Here is a 24,576-nt window from a genome sequence, read left to right on the forward strand (position 1 = left end):
ACATGAGGTTGTTCCAAGAGTTTTTATACTTGCAACTATATATATATATATATATATATATATATATATATATATATATATATATATATATGGTTCCCATTCAGAAGCCTGAAACATCATAAGCCTGAAAATCAAAATCCTGAAACCAAAAGCCTGAAAATTCAGAATCCTGAAAACTCAAAATCCTGAAAGCCCAAAATCCTGAAAGACCAAAATCCTGAAACTCAAAATCCTGAAAACACAAAATAGACATACTGATGTCATTGTGGCTTTGCTATTGTTAGCCCTGTGGTGTTAGGTCATGCGTTGGGGTCAGGTAAGTGTGCTGTTGGTTTTATTTTAGGGTTAGGGCGGTTTAAGTGAGTTAGGGTTAGAAGCAGGTTAGGCATGTATGCAATAGTGACAAATATTGGGGTTAGGCGGGTTAAGTGAGTTAGGTTTAGGGCGCGGGTCAGGTGAGTGTGCGATAGTGACGGACCTTAGGGTTAGGGTTAGGGTCAGGGTCAGTTGGTAGATATTAGTGTCTTTATAGTGACATATTAGCATTATTTGTGTTTTCAGGATTTTGAGTTTCAGGATTTTGGTCTTTCAGGATTTTGGTCTTTCAGGATTTTGAGTTTTCAGGATTCTGAATTTTCAGGCTTTTGGTTTCAGGATTTTGATTTTCAGGCTTATGATGTTTCAGGCTTCTGAATGGGAACCATATATATATATATATATATATATATATATATATATATATATATATATATATTTTTTTTTTTTTTTCTCATTTGATCCTTCACCTTATAGTCTTTTGACACATCAGTTGCTGCCTGATTTTGATCACCTTCTGGTTTGATTTCCAGCCCCACTTGACACTGATATGCTTCTGCTAAACTAAGCAGGAAAGTCATCTTAGACTTATTCTCTTCGTATTTTCAAACTTTCACTAAATTTGGGTCTTGTGTGAGGCCAGCAGATATGTATGCAGTCCCACAATTGCAGATCTATACATGTAAACCATTTTGAGGAGGCCCATACCTCTTTTAGAACACATAATATGTAGTCTTGGTATACACTGTTATAAATCATTTAATGAGCATGAAGCATCCTTCTTGTTTTACTGTCCAACTGATCGAACACCTTTTAGGCTCAGTCAGTCACTCTAAAACTGTAAGTTAGGACAGGAAGAACAAACTGGTTTATAGCTTGGACTTTGTTCCTAGATGTCAGCTCTGTTTTCAGTATTAATTTTTTGTCTTCAAAAATATTCCTTAATAAGTTTTATTCACATGTATTCAAGATTTATTGTTGATCCTTCATCAATTCCCAAATATTTATACACTCCCTCTTGCTCAAGTTCTTTTCTATCACATTCCTTTCCCAAGCGGATGTTTTCATGGTACTACAGCTTTCCTGCTTTAAAGGTTGCTTTAGCACATTTAGCAAGATCAAATTACATTCTTATATCATCTGAAGTTTTTCACACTTGCAGTTGTGCTTTCGGTTCCTCCTCTGATGAACAATACAGCATTAAATTGTCCACAAAAAGAAGATAAGTCTCTAAATGTTGTTGCATTTTGGGAGCCAAATTGTAACCTTGACTTAGTCTGTCAAGTAGACAAATTAATGAGTTCAGGGCAAGACAAAAGAGCAACAGTGACAAAGAGTCACCCTGGAATACCCCCCTTTGAATTCTTATTCCTGGAATAATAATTTGTCCTTTATCATGGCTTAATTGCAAAGTGGTTTGCCACTATTTCATGGCCACTATAATGTAGTCAATCAGTGTAGGGTATAACTTATACATTTTTAAGCACTCTTTTATCCACGAATGTGGGACACTGTCAAATGCTTTTTTGTAGTCTATCCATGCCATACTTAGATTCTTCCCCTTTTTACAGTTCTCCATTATGACTTTATCTAACAACAAATGATCCTTTGTTGCATATTGACTTTATTTTATTACCATTTTGTTCTATTGCCATGATTGAATTTTCTTTTAGATGACTATAAACTCTGTTTGCATCAATTCCAGTATGTACTTTATATGTCATCAGAAGGCAAGTTACTGGTCTATAATTTTTAGGATAGCTTGCAGGTTCACTCTTAAGTAGGAGTATTGTTTTCCTGTTGTTAACTAGGTTGGCATCTGTTCGGGGTGCGCATATAAATAATTCTTACCCATGGCTAAATCTTCATGTAAAGATATTAATACCAACGACCACAAAAACATGATGAAACCGAAATAAAGTTTCATGAAAGATGGATTGCAGCAGCCCATCATTGCAGTCTTGAATGGGTTTCCATTCTGATTGAACGGGACAATGTAAAAAGAGACAAACTGGTCACTGAAACTAAATCAACTTGTGAACAATTGGTTAATATGACCTCTAACTCTACACTGGAAAATCTTTTGATTAATATTAATACTAAACTAACCAATTATGAAAAAGAACTTATTGATAGAAAAAAATACAATTTGAATAGAGATATTCGTGATTATGACCACAAGAGGGCGTTTGTGCTCCTTACTAATCCCAGACCTAGGAGAAAGAATGTTACCTTCCAAAAAGGAAATCCGGTTTCGGAACAGCATAAAAACAAGACCTTTTTTTCGGGTGAAAGCGGTGCCTCATCCTTTGATGAAGATGAAAGGGAGATAGAAGACTTTCCCGATTTATCCAGAGCAGCTAACTCAGAAACTTTTCGGAGGACCTATACGGAACAACGGGGACCTAATAATAATCCCAGGAAGAGAGAATGGCAGAACTCGGAACGCCAAAGAGACCCGGGCGACAGACACTTTAAAAAAGGCAGATGGACATAAATTATGTTCTAAGACTTTTATTAATGAATATGTAATTAATTTATCAAATTATCAATTTGATGATACAGAGTTATCAGTCCTTATGAAAGGACTCAAGTTTATACCTACCTGTATACCACGCAAACATGAGTTAAAGATTGAACTGTTTCAGTTATATCGCAAAATGAATTTAAGAGATTTTTTCTTTTCAAAAAATGAAGGTATGAATTTGGAACGTGAATCCAACAATTTCAAATGTATAATAGTAGTGATAATGATAGCGAAGATTCTTTTTACTCTTGTACTTCAGATAATGAAGGCAATAACAACGCATATAGCCTGTTTGATACTAGTAGTTTAAAAACTAGTAATTTTTTGTGCCTCCTTGTAAAAATGTGAATCTTCAGAGATTTGATGTTTTTCTCAACACTTTATTAGAAAAAGAACTTGAAGATTTCCTATGTAAAAAACAGTGTTTTAACCTAACTAAAGATCAGTGGTATAAATTACAACAGTTAAGTAGAAATGATAACATTATTTTTAAACCTTCTGATAAAGGAGGGAAACTGGTAGTTCTTAATTCTTGTGATTACTATGACATGTGCATGAGACATTTGAATGACAAACATATTTGGTGACTGACATTGCTTTTCTTTTAAAAGCGGAACAAGATTTTAAAGCCTTGCTTAATAAGGGTGTCAAGTTACATTATTTTACTAGAACAGATATAGACCGTAAAATTATAGTTAAAAATAGTAAGGTGGCAAAATTTTTTTGCCTGCCTAAGGTACATAAAAATCTGGAGCGACCTCCTGGTCGACCCATTGTGTCTGCTTTTGATTTTTTTACATATAATTTATGTGGTTTACTACATGAACATTTGTTAAAAGAGGTAGTTAAATTACCTTCGTATATTAAAGATTCTTATGATTTTCTTAACAAAATTAAGAACATTTGTTGGTCACAAGGTATGTATTTTATTACCAGTGATGTAGTAAGTCTTTATACAAATATAGTACATAGATTTGGTCTGGAAGCAATATTAGCTTTTATGGGTGATAACCCCAAAACACATTTTATGTTGGAACTTATAGAGTTTTGTTTGACCCACAATATTTTTGAATTTAATGGCACCCTATATCAACAACTGAAGGGAACAGCTATGGGGGCTGCTTTTGCCCCAGCCTATGCCAATTTATTTATGGGTCTTTTTGAAAATAAATATATTTACAGGCATTCTTTTTTTAAAAAGCATGTTATTAGTTATTATAGATTTATAGATGATTTGATTTTTATATGTGATGGGGATATAGTCTATCTACTATATTTATTAATGAATTAAATAACAATGAATTTGGTATTAAATTTGATGACACCTGTATAGGAGATAAGATTAATTTTTTAGATATTACCCTAACTGGACTGGATGGTAAGAAAATAGTTACAAGTATACATAGAAAATTTGATCAAATGAATTGGAAAATGTGCGGCACAAGTTGTCACCCTACTCATACATTAACAGCCATTCCCTATGGAGAATTTATTAGAATTAAAAGACTTAGCAGTGATGATTTATTAGCTTCTAGTGAGGCTTTAAAAGCTGCTAATATGTTTATTGAAAGAGGCTATAATGAACTGAATGTTATGGAAAGCCTTAATGAAGTATTTAAACAGAAAAAATTAAATAGTAAACATAGACTTATAAAATATAATGACAAGGAACAAAATCAAGATAAATTATTCTTTGTAACAAAATATACTAATTTTTCTCCTGTGATTAATGGCATAATAAAAGAATATTGGAACTTTGTTAAAAAGGAAATTATTTCATTATGAAATGTACAATTAGTAATATCATATAAAAGAGGCAGAAATATACAAGATTTTCTGGTACACAGTGTATATAGGGAAAAGAAAAATATCATGTCAGCTAATATTAATGAGATAGGTACTTTCCCATGCAACAATTGTTCCATTTGTAAATATATAAATATGGAAATAAAAGAAATTAATGGAAAAAAAATCTCCAATAGAGCTAGATACTCTTGTCTTAATACAGGAGTTATTTATGTTATTTTTTTGCCCTTGCAAAAAATATTATATTGGTGAAGCCAAACGGACTTTGTCCCATAGAATTAAGGAACATGTTAGGGATGTGAGAAACAGAAAGATGAATAGTCCCATCTCAGAGCATTTTAATAATAAACATTATGGCAATTTAGACTGTATGAAGGTTTCTGTTTTAGAACATGTAACATTACATTTTAATAATGTTACTCTTCAAAAAAATGTGTTGAAACAAAAAGAATCGCTTTTAATTATGAAATATAATACTTTAAGTCCTTATGGACTTAATAAGGAATGTAACTGGCATAGTTTTATATGATTGTTACAACTTTAAAAGTTTAAGTTTTATAATTGAATAATTAATTGATTGTTTAAATGTATTAACTGATGAACTTTGCTATATATATCACCTTGTATGTGTTTCACATTTTCTACTCTGTAAAGGCTGTTGGCCGAGGCGCTAGAGAAGTGAGATTTGTCTGTTTATTAAATTTTAGAAAGTTGAGCTGTTACTCACTGGTGTTTTTGTGGTCGTTGTTGTTATTATATGAATACTTAGAAGTGTTGTTGCTGAAAGATATTAATACTTTTAGTCAGAATTTAGGTACTGCATCTGGGCCTGGAGTTTTCCAATTAGGAACTTTTCTTAACTTTGTTTCAGTCTCTCTGGCTGTTACTTCATTCCATTTCATATCCTGTGCACAGGTTCATAGGTTCATAGATTAGTACTAGGCTAACTGCCCTTGTGGGCCATTTTCAGCCTAGCCAATTACCCCATGTGAGAATCAAACCCTAAACCTTATGTTTGTAAGGTTAATACCTTAACCACTACACCAACCTCCCACATTTGAACTTCTTATTCATTCTTTTACTTCTTCTATCCATTTAGCATCTTTGTTATGTTCCACAGGATCTTTGTAGATATTTCTCCAAAAATGTATCTATTTCTTCTTGTTTTGGTCATGTTTCAATTCCTTTTGCTTTGTTTGCCATTTCTGTATAAAACTTTTTTGATCATCAATAAATTGCTTATTTTGTATTTTTCCTTTATATTTATCTGCATATCTTCTAAGTTTTTCTGCCTGGGCTGATATTTTTAGTTTATTATTTGCAATAGTGCTTGACAGAGCCTGATCTGTCCTGATACTGCACATTGCTTTTATCACATCTATCTTTCTGAGTATTTTTGTTGATTTTTTCTGTCTTTCATAGTCTTCTAACAGTGACACTTCTTGTCTTAATTGCTTTACAGTTTTCTCTATTCGGTACTACAATGATGACATTTGACTTCTCCCTTTCCTTTCCTTTACTGCCCTGTGTTTTTGTGGTAAGACTTTATCAGTTATTAATTTAGCCACACACTAATATATCCTATTTACTTCTGTTATATTTCATGAATCTCTATGGAACGTCCTAATTACTGTGTTCATTTGTTTTATAAAACGTCTAACTTTTTGGGTTTTATTGACTTTCTGTACTGTGTTTCTTTCATTGATCTTAATATGTCTGTCTATCTCTATTAAATCAAGCAACTCTTCTCTTATATCATTTTCTTCTAAGCTGAGGGCACATCCTTGTTCTCCATTTCCTGTGGGCATTCTACAGAAACTTCCAGAGCATCTTCCTGTGGATCCATTGCTCTTTCATATGGAACTCACTGGCCTTTCACTTCATAACATTGACTGTATCAGACTTGCCACAGTTTCCTGTTCCTTCCCTTGTTTTGCAACTCCAGATGAACTTTTGTACTGGTTTCCTATGGATGGCTCCAAAGTATCTTCATATGGCAACCGATCAGATGTTTCCTGCTGTACTGGTTTCTTCTTAATTTGGATATCCATTGATCTATCCTGCTGTGATGTTATCAGAGTTAGATTTTCTACACTAAATCCTTCACTTCGCAGGTAATCCATAACCTCAGTTTCTATTTATTTAACTTCTCCATTAATTCTCTTTTCCACTTTCCCTCTTTGTTTTCTTATTTTTGTATTGTAAAATGTTCCATATCTGGGTGCCTTTGCCTGTATTTCTCTTAAAACATCTTTGGAGCTGCTCTTTTTTATTGATTAGTTTTGTTTTCTCCTTTGCATAAATATTACACCATATTAAATCTCTTTTTCTTTCTCAAGTCCATATCTCTTCTTCCGATGTCTCCTGCTCCTCCTGTTTCTCCTTACTTGGGGGACTTGTTCCATCATGCTGTGATGTATCCCATGTTAGACTTTCTACACTTAGTCCTTCACTTTGCAGGTATTCCATAATTTCAACTTCTGTTTTTTAACTTCTACTTTACTAATCTTCTGTTCTACATTCTCTCTTTGTTATTTTATTTTTTATTGTGAAAGTTTCCATATCTAGATGCATTTGCCTGTATTTCTCTTCAAATATTTTTGGGGCTGCTTTTTTATTAATTAATTTGGCTCTTTCTCCTTTGCATAAATATTCACCATATCAGAGCTCTCTTTCTTTCTCATGTGCATACGTCTTTTTTATAACATTCAAAAATCTCTAGATTTTAATTTTTATATTTTTGCACTTAGTCACTTCTTTTTCCAAACAACCCAAAGTTTTTTGGTATATAAGGTTTTTCATAAATCTTCTTTTATTAATGGACATATTTTTATTTGAAGCTTCTGACAGTTTTTCTTGTGTAAATATTTTTCTTTCTTCTAATTTCTCTCTTAATCTTTTTGTATATCTTCTGTTTGGAAATTCTGGGCTTCTTGCATAATAGTAACAATGCATAATTTGGTAGCGCTGTTGCCTCACAGTAAGATGCTGTCTGGTTCGACTCTCAGCTAGAGCGTCTTCGGCGTGGAGACATGCATGAATGGGCATACCTTCGTTGAAGATTGTGCATTAGGGCTGGCAATTCAGCACGTAAAAATCAACTGCCAATCATTAGTGGACCGGAGTTCTGCTGTAGCGACCCCTAACCGGGAAAAGCCGAAAGACACAACGTCCTCAATAGTCTACTCTGTTGTCTTTATGAGTCTTTTTTGGCCTATCAGTTTGTATGATTTTTGTGGACTACTACTTCCTTCTACAGCAGGGGGGCCATCCTCCCCCTGGGATTGGCTTAACCCTATTGTAGGAATATTTCCATGTCTTAATTCTATGCCGTCATTTTTCCCAGTCTTGGCACCAGTGAGCCTACCAGGGCTGGGCACTTTTTTATCCACTCAGCTATCTTTTTCTATTTTAATCTACTTTCCATGATATATCCTATATAAAATACAGTCTATATATCAGTGTCGTCCTGGTGACATTTTGTAAAAAACAGGATCCACCTCATGAAGGTACTCAGCAAGACTTGAGGATTAATTGAATTCCAGCAATACTACTCTCATTTGCTAGATGATTTATTATCTCTCCATTCTGACCTCTCCTAATGTGTCACACTATATTCCTTCTTTCCTCTGTATCCTGTCCTGTGTAAATTGTGATTTATTCTAAGATGGATATTGCTATTTTTTCTCATTCCTTTCCTTGCTGCCTGCTCACCTTACTGTCATTTAGTGATTTCTCCCACTTCAATTTTGTAATCTGGTGTTTTACGTTAACACATTTTCTATATCATTGTTTTTCAGATCAGTCTTCCTTTCTGAATAAGAAGTCTATTATTATGTTTAGAGAATAGCTGAGCTGTGCATCCACACTGATTGGACAATGAAAGTTCTCCAGCAGGTAGTTAATGTAGAAGTAACACCTGCAGAAAAAAAAATCCAGCAATTCATGTCATTGACCTCCTCGCTCTGTCATATTAAGGCGCCGTGAAGCTTGGACAGAAAAGAAACAAATGGCTGCCATTTTCTTAAATTCGCTAAATGCGGCTTTGCTGTTTAACAAGCATAACATTTAAAAAATAAATAAATAAATAAAAATGAATGTGTGTGTGTTTGTGTGTGTGCATGTATGTGCGTGTGTGCGCGCATGCACGTTTGTGTGTGTGTGTGTGTGTGTGTGTGTGTGTGTGTGTGTGTGTGTGTGTGTGTGTGTGTGTGTGTTTCAGTAAGATCGAGAGAGAAAGACAAAGCATGAGAGAGAGTTAGTTCATTTCAGCAGGCAGCCCATCAATGCACATTTTCTAAACAAAATTAAGTATAAAACGTCTCAGTCTATTATTACAGACACTTTAATCATCACCAGTTTTGCAGACAGTCAGTCATTTTACCAGGAAACAGAGCTGAGCCATGTTGCAAAATCATGGACAGTTAAGGGGCATGGGGGAGGGGGGTTTGCAGTGTCTTGCATGTGATGATAATTTATTTTTCATTCACTTGATCACATGGAGAAATCTGAAGTGTATTCACTCAAAAGTGTGTGTGTCTGTGTATGTGTGTGTATATACACATTAAATAATTGCATAACTTATATTTTAGATATAAAATAAAATACTTCAACGATTACATATACTGCAGCGAGTTTGCCTGTGGTTTGGGTTTCAAACAACCCTGTGCATGTGTTAATTCCCTGATAGCACCCACCCTATCAGGCATTACTGCTTGTTTATTTAACATTTGTCCACATGTCTGGATAATTAGTGTTTAACTTGCTTGAACTATCTGCTGATACAGGCTTGCAATACTAGTTGTGTGGTATCTTTTGCTGACTTTTAACATTCTTTCTGTCTTTCTTTGCATTTTCTTTGCAGGCTCGGTGTTTGCTGCTGCTGACACCAGCACCAGTATGGTGAACTCAGTGTCTTGTAATGGCCCCCAGTCTATATGCCTCTGCCCCTACATGTGTTAGGCCAGCTGTCAGCAGAGTATATCTGACTACCTGCCAAGAAAACACTTAAATTAGTAGATAAAGTGTCACAGTTTGTGAAGGTATAAATTGCTATGTCATTTATTGGAAATAAAAACTACAAGAAAAAATTAGCCAAGCTAGAGGTTTCACTGTGTGATAACTGAAACCTCCTGTAACAGAGGCCCATTGGATGTATGCAAATGATCCCTTAAGGACATCAAGTGTTTCAGCTGTATGGCTTTTGACTGCCCATGTCTTTTTACTTTTCCCTTTTTAAGTCTTTATAGACACATCCAGGCCAATAAATCCATACTCCACAAGCTGTGGACATACGTGTTTCGGCCTTCTTTTGACCTTGTCAGCACAGCATAAGTGGACTGTTTGACAATACTCCAGAAACACATGGTCTTTGTGCCCATCTGATGTTCATTGCCATTAAGGCATCTGCAAAATACCCCCATTAACAACTAAATCAAAGAGTAAAATGGTCACATAGACAAACCAAATAGTAAATGAGGTCATACAAAGGCTGAAACATGCATGTCCACAGCTAGATGAGTTTGGCTTTATTGGCCTGAATGAGTCCATAAAGACTTAAAAAGGGAAAAGTAAAAAGTCATGGATATTCAGAAACCATATAGCTGAAACACTTGATATCCTTAAGGGGGCATTTCTATATATTTCATGGACCTCTATTACAGGAAGTTTAAGGTACCACACAGTGAAAACTCCAGCTTATCTAGTTTTTTTTTTTTTTTTTGTAGTTTTTTCCTAATTGGTTTGTTTGTGTGACCTTTTTACTCTTTGATTTATTTATTAGAAATAAAAGTCTACCATTTGCTGTTGGTCATACTTTCACCTCATTCCATCTATGCATATCCCACCACCTTACACTCCCTGGTATGCTTATGGGTTGGTATACCGTTCCATGGAGCCCTGTTCTTTGGTGCAGCTCCTCAGAGAGGGCTTTTGCGTTTTAAACCCACTGTTATCATTCCATGGTTTCAGGGTTCTATTTTAATTGCACACCATCCCCTTGGGGTGCCACACTACTCCTTAATAAACAACCCACATGCCATATGGAATAATGTATTGTTATCAAGCTCAAGGGTCCTTAACTCTTGCAGTTTTTTTTCTATTCACTTAACTCCTGCCTTGTTCAGTTGCAGAGTCTCTTACCTTTTCTCTCACCGTGTACTTTGGGACAACACTCTTCTGTGCATGTGTACAATTTACAAATGTAAAATAAAATAAAAATAAAAAAATGTGCTGAGTGATTGTTTCCCCTTGATGTGTGGAGGTGTGACCCACTTTGCTGTTCCCCTAATTGTATTTCCAGCTTCCCCACCCTTTACTACTAAAGTATAGTCCATTCCCCTCCCAGTATTTCAGTGTCGGCTCCCCTCCGTGAAGATGTATCCTACATTCCCTCCCAGTATTTCAGTGTCAGCCCCCCTCCGTGAAGATGTATCTTACATTCCCTCCCAGTATTCCAGTGTTGGCCCTCCTCCGTGAAGATGTATCCTGCATTCCCTCCCAGTATTTCAGTGTTGGCCCCCCTCCATGAAGATGTATCCCACATTCCCTCCCAGTATTTCAGTGTTGGCCCACCTCCGTGAAGATGTATCCTACATTTCCTCCCAGTATTTCAGTGTCAGCCCCCCCCCCCCATGAAGATGTATTGTACATTCCCTCCCAGTATTTCAGTGTTGGCCCTCCCTCCGTGAAGATGTATCCTACATTCCATCCCAGTATTTCATTTTCGGCCCTCCTTCCATGAAGATGTATCCTACATTCCCTCCCAGTATTTCAGTGTTGGCCCCCCTCTTTGAACATGTATCCTACATTCCCTCCCAGTATTTCAGTGTTGGCCCCCCTCCGTGAAGATGTATCCTACATTCCCTCCCAGTATTTCAGTGTCGGCCCCCCTCCATGAAGATGTATCCTACATTCCCTCCCAGTATTTCAGTGTCGGCCCTCCCTCTGTGAAGATGTATCCTACATTCCCTCCCAGTATTTCAGTGTCAGCCCTCCGAAGATGTATCCTACATTCCCTCCCAGTATTTCAGTGTTGGCCCCCCTCTGTGAACATGTATCCTACATTCCCTCCCAGTATTTCAGTGTCGGCCCCCCTCCGTGAAGATGTATCCTACATTCCCTCCCAGTATTTCAGTGTCGGCCCCCCCTCTATGAAGATGTATCCTACTATAATTTATATCTTGCAATATATTTCTGTTTTACAGGACTACTGTGCATCAGCTATATAGTTCTAAAAGTCTTTTACTGCACATTGACTGCTCTTGTTGACCCTTTCTGTCTGCACTGTCCCCTCTTGGATAGTAAGTGAATCAATCACCACACAAATGCACATTTTAGTTTCTCCCAAAATAGTCATTACAATGGAAATGTGACAACTGTCAACTGACTATACACTACTGATTTTCTGGGCATTCAAGCTAATGGTCTATATCATTACAAGCACCTTTAATTTCACTTCTGTAAAATACCCAATGTCCCACCTCTCTACAACCCCCTTTGCCAGCATTGTGTCACCAACCAAAGACATGCCTTCTGCTTTCAGTTAGTAACCAGTTACTTCTGACTCTTTTTCACTTTCCTTCTATTCTAACAATATCAGTCAACATGCCCAAGCAGTGTTCAGATTTTCATCAAAATATCTGACGATGGTTCTACTTCATATCACTTAACTTGCATATGATCGACATTCATTTCACAGAGAACAAAACACCTAAAGTCCAAAACACCTAAAACACATCTGATCGAAACTCATAACAGCGACACATGAAATTACAAGCATTATGCCCTTTCCCCCACTGTAGCGTGATCCTGGAGTTAGAATATATAGTTGGGGGGAGTGTGGGGGGATAACTATTGTTGTCTGCAAAGAGTTAGTCATATCAGTTATAAGTATCCATGTGTATCTTTGAAATATATGAAGTATGTGGGGGGCTGTGCCCCCACTCCCCCCTAACTATATATTCTAATTCTGGGATTGCGCTACAGTGGGGAAAAGGGCATAATGCTTTTAATTTCCTGTGTTGATATTATGAGCTTCGATCAAATGGGTTTTAGATGTTTTGGACTTTAGGTGTTTTGGTCTTGGTGAAATGAATGTCAATCAAATGAACTGTCGATCATGTGAAGTAGACCCCTGACAACATATTTCCTCTCTTATGTGACTCTGTAGTGGGAAACCTCATATTCTGCCACCAATACTAGCAATTTGTTTCATACTCATTTTGCATTTATCTCATGTTTTTTTTTTTCCTTTTCTTTCTTTCTTATTTATCTTAATTTCTATAGGTTTGTTTGATGTTTATATTCTTCTCTTGTCATTGTATATCTAATTGCCAGTGATACTGATCTGCTCTTATTATTTGTATTATGTAGAGCTTTTCTCCTCGGACGTCTGCTGATAAATGGGTTCTTATCCAGTCAGACTTTCACAGTAAACGAATATCAATAAATAAATAAATAAATAAATTAACAAGAAATCCAAACGGCAAAAGGCAGCAATAAAATACAAAGGCAATAGTAATCCAAAAACGTTTAATGTAAGCGCTTTCGTAATGTTTCACATTACTTCATCAAACAAAAATAGCAAAAACTAAAAACAACTTATATAATACATTACTTATAACATCTACCAATCATAAGACAGTAACTTCCCTCCAAAAAAATCAATTAATTGTTGCTGCCTTTTGCCATTTGGATTTCTTGTTTGTGGTTTACTGGGTTTACTCCAAGTTCCTTTGGATTTTTCTGTTTTTAAATTAAATAATTAGTTAATTAAACTTCCCTGGCCCCTCTTCAGTACCAGCTACACTCATAGCCTAGAACTTTCCTTGGCACTTCAGCTCCAATAATTTCACATCTCAACACATAGATATGAACCACAAGGTACCTCTCAACTTTTTTGCTTTTTCCTGGCCTTTATTTTCTCCCATGCTCCTAACAATCCATATCGCAGCCCTTCTTGTGTTCATACAGCCTCATTTTCTCTCTGAGATACTTTGAACCAGCATCTCTTCCACATTCTCTCCTATAACCCTTCATCCACCTCTGTAAAACAATTCCAGTCATTCGTTCAAAGCATCATCACACTTTCTGGAAAAGGCAAATAGCTAATCATCTTGAAAACTTCAGTCTAAATCTCCTAGACCCTATCTCCAGTGACATTACAGAATTTCTGTCTGACTCAAACCTTATTCATTTTATTCAAGAAGCCACATTTCCCAGCCTTAAATCCAAATGTCACTCTCTATTAGAGCTTTTAATCATGAACATTCTCTAAAACATTTCTAGTTACATTTCACTGCCTACCCTATTCAACGATCATCGACCTGTTTAATGTAGAGCGTCATAGATAACCAAGCCTCCAGACTTATTCCCTCAAGCCTAAATCATCTAGAAAGACGATCTCTCGTTACACCTGTTCAGCTTCAAACGGTCCCACATGATCAATTCCTAAGAACATATCTAGTCTGTTGAACAAATTGCTAACTCTTTTTTTTTTTTAACTCCAAGACCACATCCTCACAAAAATTTCTAGATTATACAAGCCCACCAAAAAGCAATGACTAATTAAAAAGCTAAAGACCCTCTTAGCCTTAGAAATTAAGCAATGTATAAATGGAAACAAAACATAGCCTATCAAAGTAAGGTACAAGGAGACATAAAAGTGTCTCTCTAAAAGTCATGCATCTTAATTAATAAACACAAATAACTGTGGAAGGAAGTTAATATTCTCGCAGGCCACACTAAGCCAACCCCCACTGCTCCTTTGGACTTTATACAATATGCTACTGGTCAACTATTATTCTCAGACTTCCTCAACAAATTCAGTACCCTTCCTCAAATACCAAATATCATTTCTGATTTTCATCCCCATTTACCTACCCCCCACCTTACAAGCCATCTTTTTACTACAGAAAAATCAATTAAAAAGACATTGTCCTTCTTCAAGACAAAATAATTTAGATGGCCCCAGCTGCTCTGGCAATCTTCTCACTTGGTTTATCTACTACTGCAGAGATTACATAAATACCTTTGTGCTTCATATTTGTAACATTTTCTTTACCAAAAACATTGTGCCTAACATCTAGAAAGCTACAATAATAAAGTCATTACTAAAACATCTTAAAGCTATCAATACCTCACAATTCAAGACTATTTCCATTCTACTGAAAATATTAGACAACATAATTTATGTCCACCTCACTCGGTACATTGTACAATAAAGTTTTCTCTCCACAAATCAACAGATATTTTGGACAGGCCACAGTATGATGACTTCATCTTGGACCTTAATGAATAACATTTTACTAAATTCAGTAAAGGGAACCTCTTAGTCATTCTTTTGTTCTGGTTAACCAGAGGTTAAGTTAGGTTCTTCCCTGTTGTCTCACTCCCCTTTACAGAAATGTGTCCCTCGAAGATATGATTGATCATGATATGTATGTGTCTGAGGCAAGAAAGTCACTTTTCTTAAGTTGCATTTTGCCATCACACAAAATGGTGCCAAGATTTATAGTAAGTTAACTGGTAATTTAGGTGGTGTCATTTTAATGGGATCTGGTATACGTGAGCTTTGTATGAGATGGTCCATAAGCCTCACTACTTATTCTGGGATGGTATGTATGTCTCTTGACAAACTTTTTGCATATTGGCTGAAGCCTTTGCTGACCACATAGTACATTTTTATGCAGAGTTCATTGGCTTGATATTCCAACCTAATAAAGACTCATTCAGAATGCAATAAAGAGACTTTCCTGAATGCCGGGACTGTTTACAAAAAAAAAAGTACAAAGGCAAGGCCCTGCTAAAACTTCAACATGTTTATACACACATACACACACATATATTTATATATATATATATATACACACACACACACATACACACACACACACACACACACACACACACACACACACACACACACACACACACACACACACACACGTGCACACATTTTATATATATATATATATATATATAGTTACAAAGATATAATATCAAAGCAATGAAAGTACTCTGTCTTTTCCAGGGTTTTGTTCCTATTATGTCTTCAGACTTACTGGCAATGGTATAGATATACCAATATTTAACAAACCTACTATATTTGGGACCCTGAACTTGAAGTCTCAGATGTCCAAATCACCATAAAACAGAATAATTACCATTTTATAGCTAGCTAAAGAACATAATCCATATGCCTGCTGACCCCAGTAGATATTATAATATCTTGGCTATAATCCCTATTAATTCCAACACCTTTATATCTGGGAACTGCAGCAGTCTATCAATAAACTTGCTGACAAACACTGCTAATGGTCAGCATGCCCAGTGCTTCATTGTTGTGTCTTTCGGCTTATTAGGGGTTAGGGGTCGCCACAGCGGAACTCCGGTCCGCTAATGTTTGGTAGTGGATTTTTACGTGCCGAGTTACCAGCCCTGATGCACAACCTTCAACGAAGGCATGCCCGTTCATGCATGCCTCCACACAGAAGACGCTCTATCTGAGAATCGAACGCGACAACGTCTTGCTTTGAGGTGACAACGCTACCGCAGCACCACTACCGTGGGTATCTATGCCCAGTGCTTCATTGAGATTACAAATTCTAACTCTCTTGATCAAATAGCTAACCATCCAGCTAGGGGCCTAAGTATCCTTGATCTTGTCTTCATAAATATGGCTCCTACTTTCACCTCTACATGTATCATCTTCCCTGTGTAAAGCAGATGATAAATCAATGACTTTTGTCTTTAAAATTGATGGTATTTCCTCTCCAAAAACAGTGTGTTGAAGGACTTCTCAGAAACAGATGTCCTTCAGTTTACTCGATGACCCAAGTCTCCTCCAGTCTAACCCTATGTTTCCGACTTTCACTCCTACTTAAATAATTGTATTGATAAGGCATTTCCTATCCACACCAAATATAATGGGAAATGTAAAAACAAACCCCTGTAGTGAAATGCCCATATAAGTACATTGTATAATATGAGAAAAAACATTACTTAATGCTTATAAGAAATTCCCTCCTACCTACCTTGAGACTGTGCTGAAATAAACCAGCAAAGAGATTAAGGGCACCAGTAGAAATGTTAAAACTGAATATAAATTTAAAATAGCTACTGAAACAAAAAATTACTGCAAATATTTCTTTAACAGTATCGATTAATTAAGTGCTAACATGCAGCAATTACTGGAGCTAGACCACAGCAATACTGGTTACCCTAATTCAAAGGAAGTAGCTAATATCTCAGCTGAAAATGTAGAGCACATTTTTGTCCAACCACTGTTATAACTATTCCATATCTCACAGCCTCAGGAACCCCTATAATTACTATGGAACAAATTCTCTCTGCCTTTTCAAAAGTTATCTCATGTACAGGATCTGTCAACATACCGTGTGGTCTGATTTCAGTACCAAATATGGATGATCTAAACCCGTATATGGAGGGAAAAGCTCCAGAGTAGATGGTTGCTAGAAATGGTGTAGCATTTTTTGGTGAAAAATGTCAGTGAGGAAGAGGGCTGGGAGAATTAAAACCTGGTGATGAAATTAAGGCAGAATGGACAGATATGATAATAGAGTACAGGGATAATATGCACACAAAAGAAGAGGTGAAATCCTTAGGTTATTAGAATGGTTGTCCTGGTTACAAAGTAGGGTTCAGGATTTAGATGAATGGCCACTATATGATGAAATGGATAGCATCAAAACCGTGTTAATGAAGGAGTCAAAGGTGCAGACAGAAGTAGAGAGAAGGGAGGCCGAAAGGATGGGGAGAGCTGAGGTGTATATCATATTGTTATGTTGGAGACTGAAAGATCAGAAATGAAAGCTATGGGTGGAAAAGGGAACGTCTATGGAGAAAGGTGTGTAAACAACTTCTAGAGAAAGATAAAGGAAGAATTCAGGAAATATTACAAAAGACTGTATGACTATCAAGATTAGGCGGGTTTAAGTAATACAGTACAGAAGTAGAAAGTCATTGCAGAAAATATTATGAGAGCAGTGAATAGAATGTTAGGCAGGGTGAAGAAAGGGAGGCTATTTATTATATGAAGAAAGGTAAGGTAGGGGGTCCTGGATGGTTTCCCCATGGAGTTTTGTAAGTAGGTGATGATGCAAGTAAGACAAAGGGTATAGTGGGTATTTATTGATGTGATGGACAAAGGAGAGATGCCATATTTGAAGTATGAGGCACTAGTAATAGTACAGTATAAATGAAAGGCAGCTAAGGATGCAGCAGAGAACTATCAGCTCATGTCCTTGTCCAATGAGGATGCCAAAATATTCACAAGGAAACTAACCAGAGTCACATGGAGAGGAGCAGGCAGGTTTTGTAAAGGGAAGGCCATCCACAGTTCTGCTAATTAATTTTAGTAGGCTGGCTAAGAAAAAGGAGAAGGTAAACTGTAAGATGGCCTTGATGCATATTTACAAAGCATTTCATAATATTGCATAGGACTATTTGATTAAGATTCTGCAGCCAGTGGCTGGAGGCCATAGGTGGATCAAGGGAATGAAGGCAACATATAAAAGACAATAGATTAGGCTTCTGGCAGGTCAGGATAGATGGATGTTAAAAATAAGTTTGAGATGAGGTTGCTCCCTTTCACCAAGTTTGTTCTTTTTAGGAATCTAAGTAGCGTCACAGTAGGTGCAGAAGGCCTTATGGGAAAAGAAAGTACAGAACAAGACCTGTATCACTCACTGATTTACAGATGGTTGTATTCTCTTTTTGGGTGACATACAGCGACAGTTGCCAGGGGTACTACAGATATTTGGAAAATTTACAAGGATAGCAGGATAGCAGTACCACTCCAGGAATCAGTTGTGATATGAGTAGGGAGAGGAAGAATGGCAAATGGAAGGGGCACTTTGGTCTTTTTTTTTTTGGGGGGGGGTATTTATATTTGATGTTGTATAGGGTGTGGAAGAGATAAGAAAAAAGAACTTAAAGGAGCTGAGACAAAGGCTTGGTAAGTTATTGGATGCATGGAGTAAGACTGTTATTTTTAAAAAAGAGGATTCTAATAGGAAGAGAAGTCATTCTCCTGCATGTAATTTATATACACAGACATAAAGATATAAGCCCTCTGGAGAGGGTTTTGAAAATGATGCAGTTTCAGTGTGACACATTTGTATAGAGAGAAAAAGAGAGGATTGAAATGGTAGACCGAGGATAAGTATGAAAAAGGGGGATGTTGGCTTTTGCAAGATATATGACAACAATGAGCACATCATAAAGTGTGAGAGGAGTGAAAATGCCTGCGTAAAATGGGTGCACTAGGAAATGACAGACATAGATGACTGGGGAGGATATGTAATATAGAAAGGCACACTCAAAGGAATATAGTGTGGATTATGGTGGCAAAAGTGTCTGAAATGAGTAAAGACAGTCTGTCATTAGGGGTGCTTGGTATGCAAGGCATACAGGTACTCTGGAGTAAATAGATTTGAGAGTGGAGGAGGAACGAAGTTAGAGAGGTAAAGAACATTTGAAAGCTAAAAAGAGGAGTTATGGAGAGGAAGGATGGTTGGTAGAATTTGAGGAACCCGGGAAACAGTTGGGAATGGAGAAGGGAGACTGGTTGTTTTATGGAGGATTGGTTAGGAGCCAAAGGACTAGCTAAGCAGGGATGAACTGGAAAAGATAGCAGGCAAGAAGGTTAGTAGGAAAGGTGAGAGACAGAATGAAAAATGGAACAGTATTTAGAAAAGTAGAATTGGGTGTATATACAAAACATTAGAAGACTAGCAGGGGGAGAGGCCCATGGGAAGTTTGATGTGGGGTGGAAGAAGGAAGACTCCATATGGGGCAGGAATGAGTTCTGAGCAGAAGTATGGAGTTTGATGGGGACAACAGAATTTGTGGGAACAGCTGGGGATGTGCATTGGAGATTTCTTCTTAGGTGGTAGCGAGCAACAGATCAAGTGAGAAGGGGAGGGTGGTAGCCAAATGAAAAAATTTGGAGACTGGGGCAAGATGGAGTGTATCAATTATATGTAAGTGGCTCTGGAAAGTAGCTCAGAAAATGTGGAGAGGGTCAAAGCAGGTGTGGCAAAAGATATTTCAGAAGAACGTCGACTTTTTGTGAGCCTTCACCCTCTATGGAATGGGAAGTGTGACTAATGAGAGAAAGAAGAACAAAGGTGCTGTTGACAGCAACAGGAGTACAAATAGTATTACTAATGGGGTGGAAACATAATGAAGGGACATATGGGCAAGAAGGCAACTTAGGATGTGGATGTCAAATATTTGGCTGGGATAAAAGAGGATGCAGCAATTAGAGGAAATGGCTTTGAGATGGAAGATGAAAGAAGTAAAGAGTCAATTGGAAGAGAAATGAAGGAATGTAGAAGCATGGCTCTTACTATTAAGACTTAAATGGCATTTCACACCTTGGTACCCCGTCATTGCATGCCTATACTGAAAGGAACAATATAAACTGGGCATGTAACTTACGTTATACAGGGCAAACAAACTATGCCATAAGAGTGCATATGAGTGCATGTTTTAGAAGATCTAAGAGATGTCAGAATTCTTCCCGAGATAACACAGTATCGGAATCTAGAAATATTAAGATTGCTTACTATGTATGGGGTGAGGAATCCTGAATTGTAATACCGTGTATCTGATCTGATCCAAAAAGAAGCACGTTTATTTTAGATGTAAAACCCTGACTTGTACTCTGAAAGACTTAACAATGAAATGATGATGACATTTTTAGTGTGCTAACTGATTTATTGCTTGTGTTTTCTTATTGTCCTCTTATACAAACTAAAGTGGATCTGAGTATTAGCGTTTAGAACCTGGTGAAGGCACACATATGTACTGATCTTCTCCATCTACCCCATTTTGTGAAAAGGAGAATTCTCCGGGTGTAATGGCTGCCTAGGATCTAAAGGCAAGTGGGATGATCTGTCAAAGGGAGTACAGGTAAGGCGCTAAAAATGAAATTTGTTTTAAGCTAAAAGAGATACAATGCATAAGACAATATATGCTAAAAGTGTCTATATTTTCATACTTGCAGTTGAAAATGCTAGAACTGGAGGGAATAACATTAGGACCAATGTTTTTCTTGAATTGTGGAGTTCATCTGAGAAAATCATTTACATTTATCTCGATCTGGTTCATTGCCCTCATTTAGAATCTTACAAGTAATTTAAACTATGTTGAAACTAAAATGCTAAAAGCCTGCCATTAAGAAAAAAATCATAATTCAATACATTTTAGTACTATTTCTTGTACATTTTAGTACATTTACTTAAAAAGCAGAAATTATGACATAACTTGACATTTAAATTTCAAAATTATACAATAGCAATAGCAATGAACTCTTGTAGCAAAACCTACATGGTTCCAACCACTTCAGAAATTAAAAATAGAAAGCAGCTTTGTACATTACATTTCAACTTCTTCAACCCTTCTTTATGCTTCCCCAATTTATACAAACCTAAGTAAATCTGACCTCAATAAACTCAATAGCTGCTGCAATAACATAGTCAGATTTGTCACAGGTTCAGCTTATAGAACACACCACTGTCTTAACCTATGATCCCTAGGCTGGCTAGAGTTACCCTCTCAACTCCAGTATAACCAATTAATAGTAGCCCACAAAGTCCTCTATCAGCCCGAAAGCACGCCCATACTCAAAAATATAACCACCCCTTACAGCAAGTTAAAAACACTCCGCTCTTCTGATAAAATGCTGGTACAAACTATTAAATCCAATAACTTAGCAGGTGAGTCACTATTTTGCAACTCTGGTGGCAAAATCTGGAACCTACTCCCTGCTGAAGTTACAGCAGTTCACTCCATAATCCAATTTAAAACGTCTCTCAAAACACACCTAAAAATTCACTAGCTGTGCCCCTGTACAAACCCTGACTAACCAATTCACCATTCACTTTATTCTCTGGCTACCTGTAGAAACAGTCTTATAAAAAGTCTGAAACAATGGCTATCTCACTCTAATGTATTGTACTACTGAATGATATGCTACCTTACTCAGCCTTGTACAACTAAAACTGTTTATGTTCTAATATGAACATTAATAATTGCAAAGTTTTTATGTATGTATTCTAATAAATCTGAAACATGTATCTATATGTAATTGTATAAAAATTGCAACTGTTAAGTCTTCTGTTTCTATGCACATGTGGAGCTTTTTTTCCCGGGCCTCCGCTGAAAATGGACCTGTATCCAGTCAGACTTTCCTGGTTAACAAATGTAAAATAAAATAAAAATAAAATAAATAAATTTCACAACTATTAGAAGTTTTAAACACTGTGATTAATGACTTTTGGATAAGAGCATATTTATAATTTGCTTTAAAAATACCATGGTACAAACTATGATAATAGCATACACAGTGAATTTCAAATGTATAAAATATCCAGAAAGACTTCATCAAAAGCATTATCATTATGAACATTCCTTGAACAGAATATTTTACTGACCACAGTTAAAAATAAGAGCATTGTTATAATGCAAATTATAAAAGTATAGTTAACAGTTGCATTACTTTATGGCACATTTGACAAACATACAGTAGTTAGAACTTCATTGTTCAGAATACTGTGCAAAGTTTCTTCATAAGACAGATTAATTTAAAACACAGTAAAGCCTGAAATATGCAATACTAATATAATTAGGAGTTTTAACATTTATTCATATACATTAATATATAATTACGTTCCCTTTAATTTTCTGCAAAATGCATAGTCACATAACTTCTGTAACTTACCAGCCTGGAAGCAGCATATACGAGGGCACGAGAGAACACCTTACACCTGGACTGAAAAGTAGCTTACAAAAGTATGACTTAAAATGTCCTGTGACAAATATGCATTATGCATTTTATACTGTCAGGTAATACTTGAGCAATCTAATCTGAAGATATGAAGGAGATGGATAAATTGAGTCACATGCTTCAGTGGGTTACTAATATGCAAATAAATGAATCCATACCAACCTTTTATCTTCCTATTTTTCTTGTGACAGTAAAACATTCCAGCACATAGTGACTTTTTTTATGTTATTCCAAAATTGTTTGAAAATGATACTTCCAGAGCCTGTGTGCTAAAAGGCAAATGCATCTGTTTGAGACATTCTTTTTATAACAGTGAATAAACTCCATAGACTTGGAAACAGTATTAAGAACAAATCTTTAAATTTAATACTAGTACTTCTTTTATAAACATCCTTGGAATTCTGTTCTGTGTACAATAGCCCTCTGTTTCAGTAATGAAGGGCTTAGAGTTTAGGCTTGAAGTTTAACTTTGCATGTGAAACACAGGAACACTAGCATATGCTTATTTCACACTATGCATGTTCACAAAATACAGTTTTCTTATGTTTTCCCATTTTGTTTATTTATTTGTTAGCAATTTACCCAAGCATACATCAGTTGCTGCATAAATTAATCTGCTTATCTGTGTGTTGTTGTAGCATGCTAGATGTACTGTGTACAAAAAAAAAGAGATGGCTGGATAGTAAAGGTCCAGTGACGTTGCAAATGTGATGATAAATGCTAATAAGGTTCATTTACCTAGGTTCTGCATTATTGGTGGGATTCAATAACAGGCCCCAATTTTTCATCTGGCTAGAATTATGTGCCATCCTATCCAAATGATTCTATAGGCAGTGGCTTAGTACGCTGTAGTCAACTTTGATGCCATAAAGAGCAAAAGGCTGTGGGTTCTATAGCCAAAGCAGATTTATTCTATTTTTATTTATTTATCTTTTGTTGACCAGCTTAGTCCCATTATGCTAGTAGCCTCCTTTTAGGGGAGAACCAAGGTGGTGTTTATGCTACTAGTGGAAATTTGACCCGGGCTTCAGGGAACTTACCCGTACTCTTTTTGATAGGTGCTGTGCAATCTTTTATATCCGCCTGAGCTACCACCAACTCAGACAGATGAGGCCTCAGTTTAGCATCTCATCTGAAGGATGAGACACTCAGGAGTGCAGCATCCCCGTTATGCACCAGGTGCTTATATTTGTTCTCTAATATTGGCAGCATTGGGGGAGTAGCTGCACACCCAAAGTGTTCTTCAGATGAGGTGTTAAACTGAAATCTGAGCTGCCATTTTGTATATGTACCATCTCAGGTCACTCTTAATAGTAGGTCAGAGGATGAGGGGATTAAACCAGTCAGCAAAAGAAAATCAGTAAATTAAAGTAAATAAATAATATTTAGATGGTCAAACAATACATATTATTAGTTCTGTATCTGTGAGAGGTAACAGTTCATAGTTCCATTTTTAATCTGGGTTGCGTAAGAGTTTGATTTCATACTGGCAGAGGACTGAACCACTATCTGACAAGCTGTCACTATACAGTCTGTCACTTTCCACTTTTTTTTATTATATTACTCTGCATTTCCACCTTGAAAATGAAAAGCTTATGCTATATTGCATTGAAGCAAGTGAAATGCACAGTCCTGCAGCTGTCTTTAGAAGGAGAAAAGAAGTCGCCAGTGAGTATTAGTTCCTCCATTGACTGACTCACTGTGATGTCCCTCTGTCTCCAGTGAATTAGATGTCTGTATATCTTAAATTATTCCTATGCTGAAAGTGGAACATCAACAGTGGAAGATCTAATTTAAGTATTCTTTGTTTGTTTTTTCAAATAGCCTTTAACCAATAATAGTTATTTGTGGCTGTATAAATGTATTTTGTAATATATATTTAGTGTGTAACCTAATTTATATAGCATACTTAGTATCCTGCTATGTATGGAACAAAGTAGTAATAGGTTTGTAGAGTACCAGGCTTGTTTGTAACACACTAATTAGTGCAAAACCCTTAGGTATCATCAATAACGTGAAAAATATGTTTTCCCACAGGAAGATCATGATTGTGGTATCTTAGGGATTTACTCTTTACTTGAAGTACGGTAGTCTCTTAGTTGCTATAAGTAGC

At 36.4% G+C, this 24,576-nt stretch overlaps 1 protein-coding gene across 1 annotated transcript in view; it reads right to left on the bottom strand.

Annotated features, from left to right (window-relative positions):
• Positions 1-22,445, bottom strand: part of LOC122815908 (hyaluronidase PH-20-like) — a 307,193-nt gene extending 284,748 nt beyond the window's left edge. Inside the window, exon 1 of the mRNA XM_044088759.1 lies at positions 22,398-22,445. The gene's annotated coding sequence lies outside the window, so the exon portion shown is untranslated. The remainder of the gene's footprint in view (positions 1-22,397) is intronic.
• Positions 22,446-24,576: the final 2,131 nt, after the last annotated feature.

This window comes from Protopterus annectens, chromosome 11.part0 (assembly GCF_019279795.1).
Source record: "Protopterus annectens isolate FY-2018-M chromosome 11.part0, PAN1.0, whole genome shotgun sequence".
Taxonomy (NCBI): Eukaryota; Metazoa; Chordata; order Ceratodontiformes; family Protopteridae; genus Protopterus; species Protopterus annectens.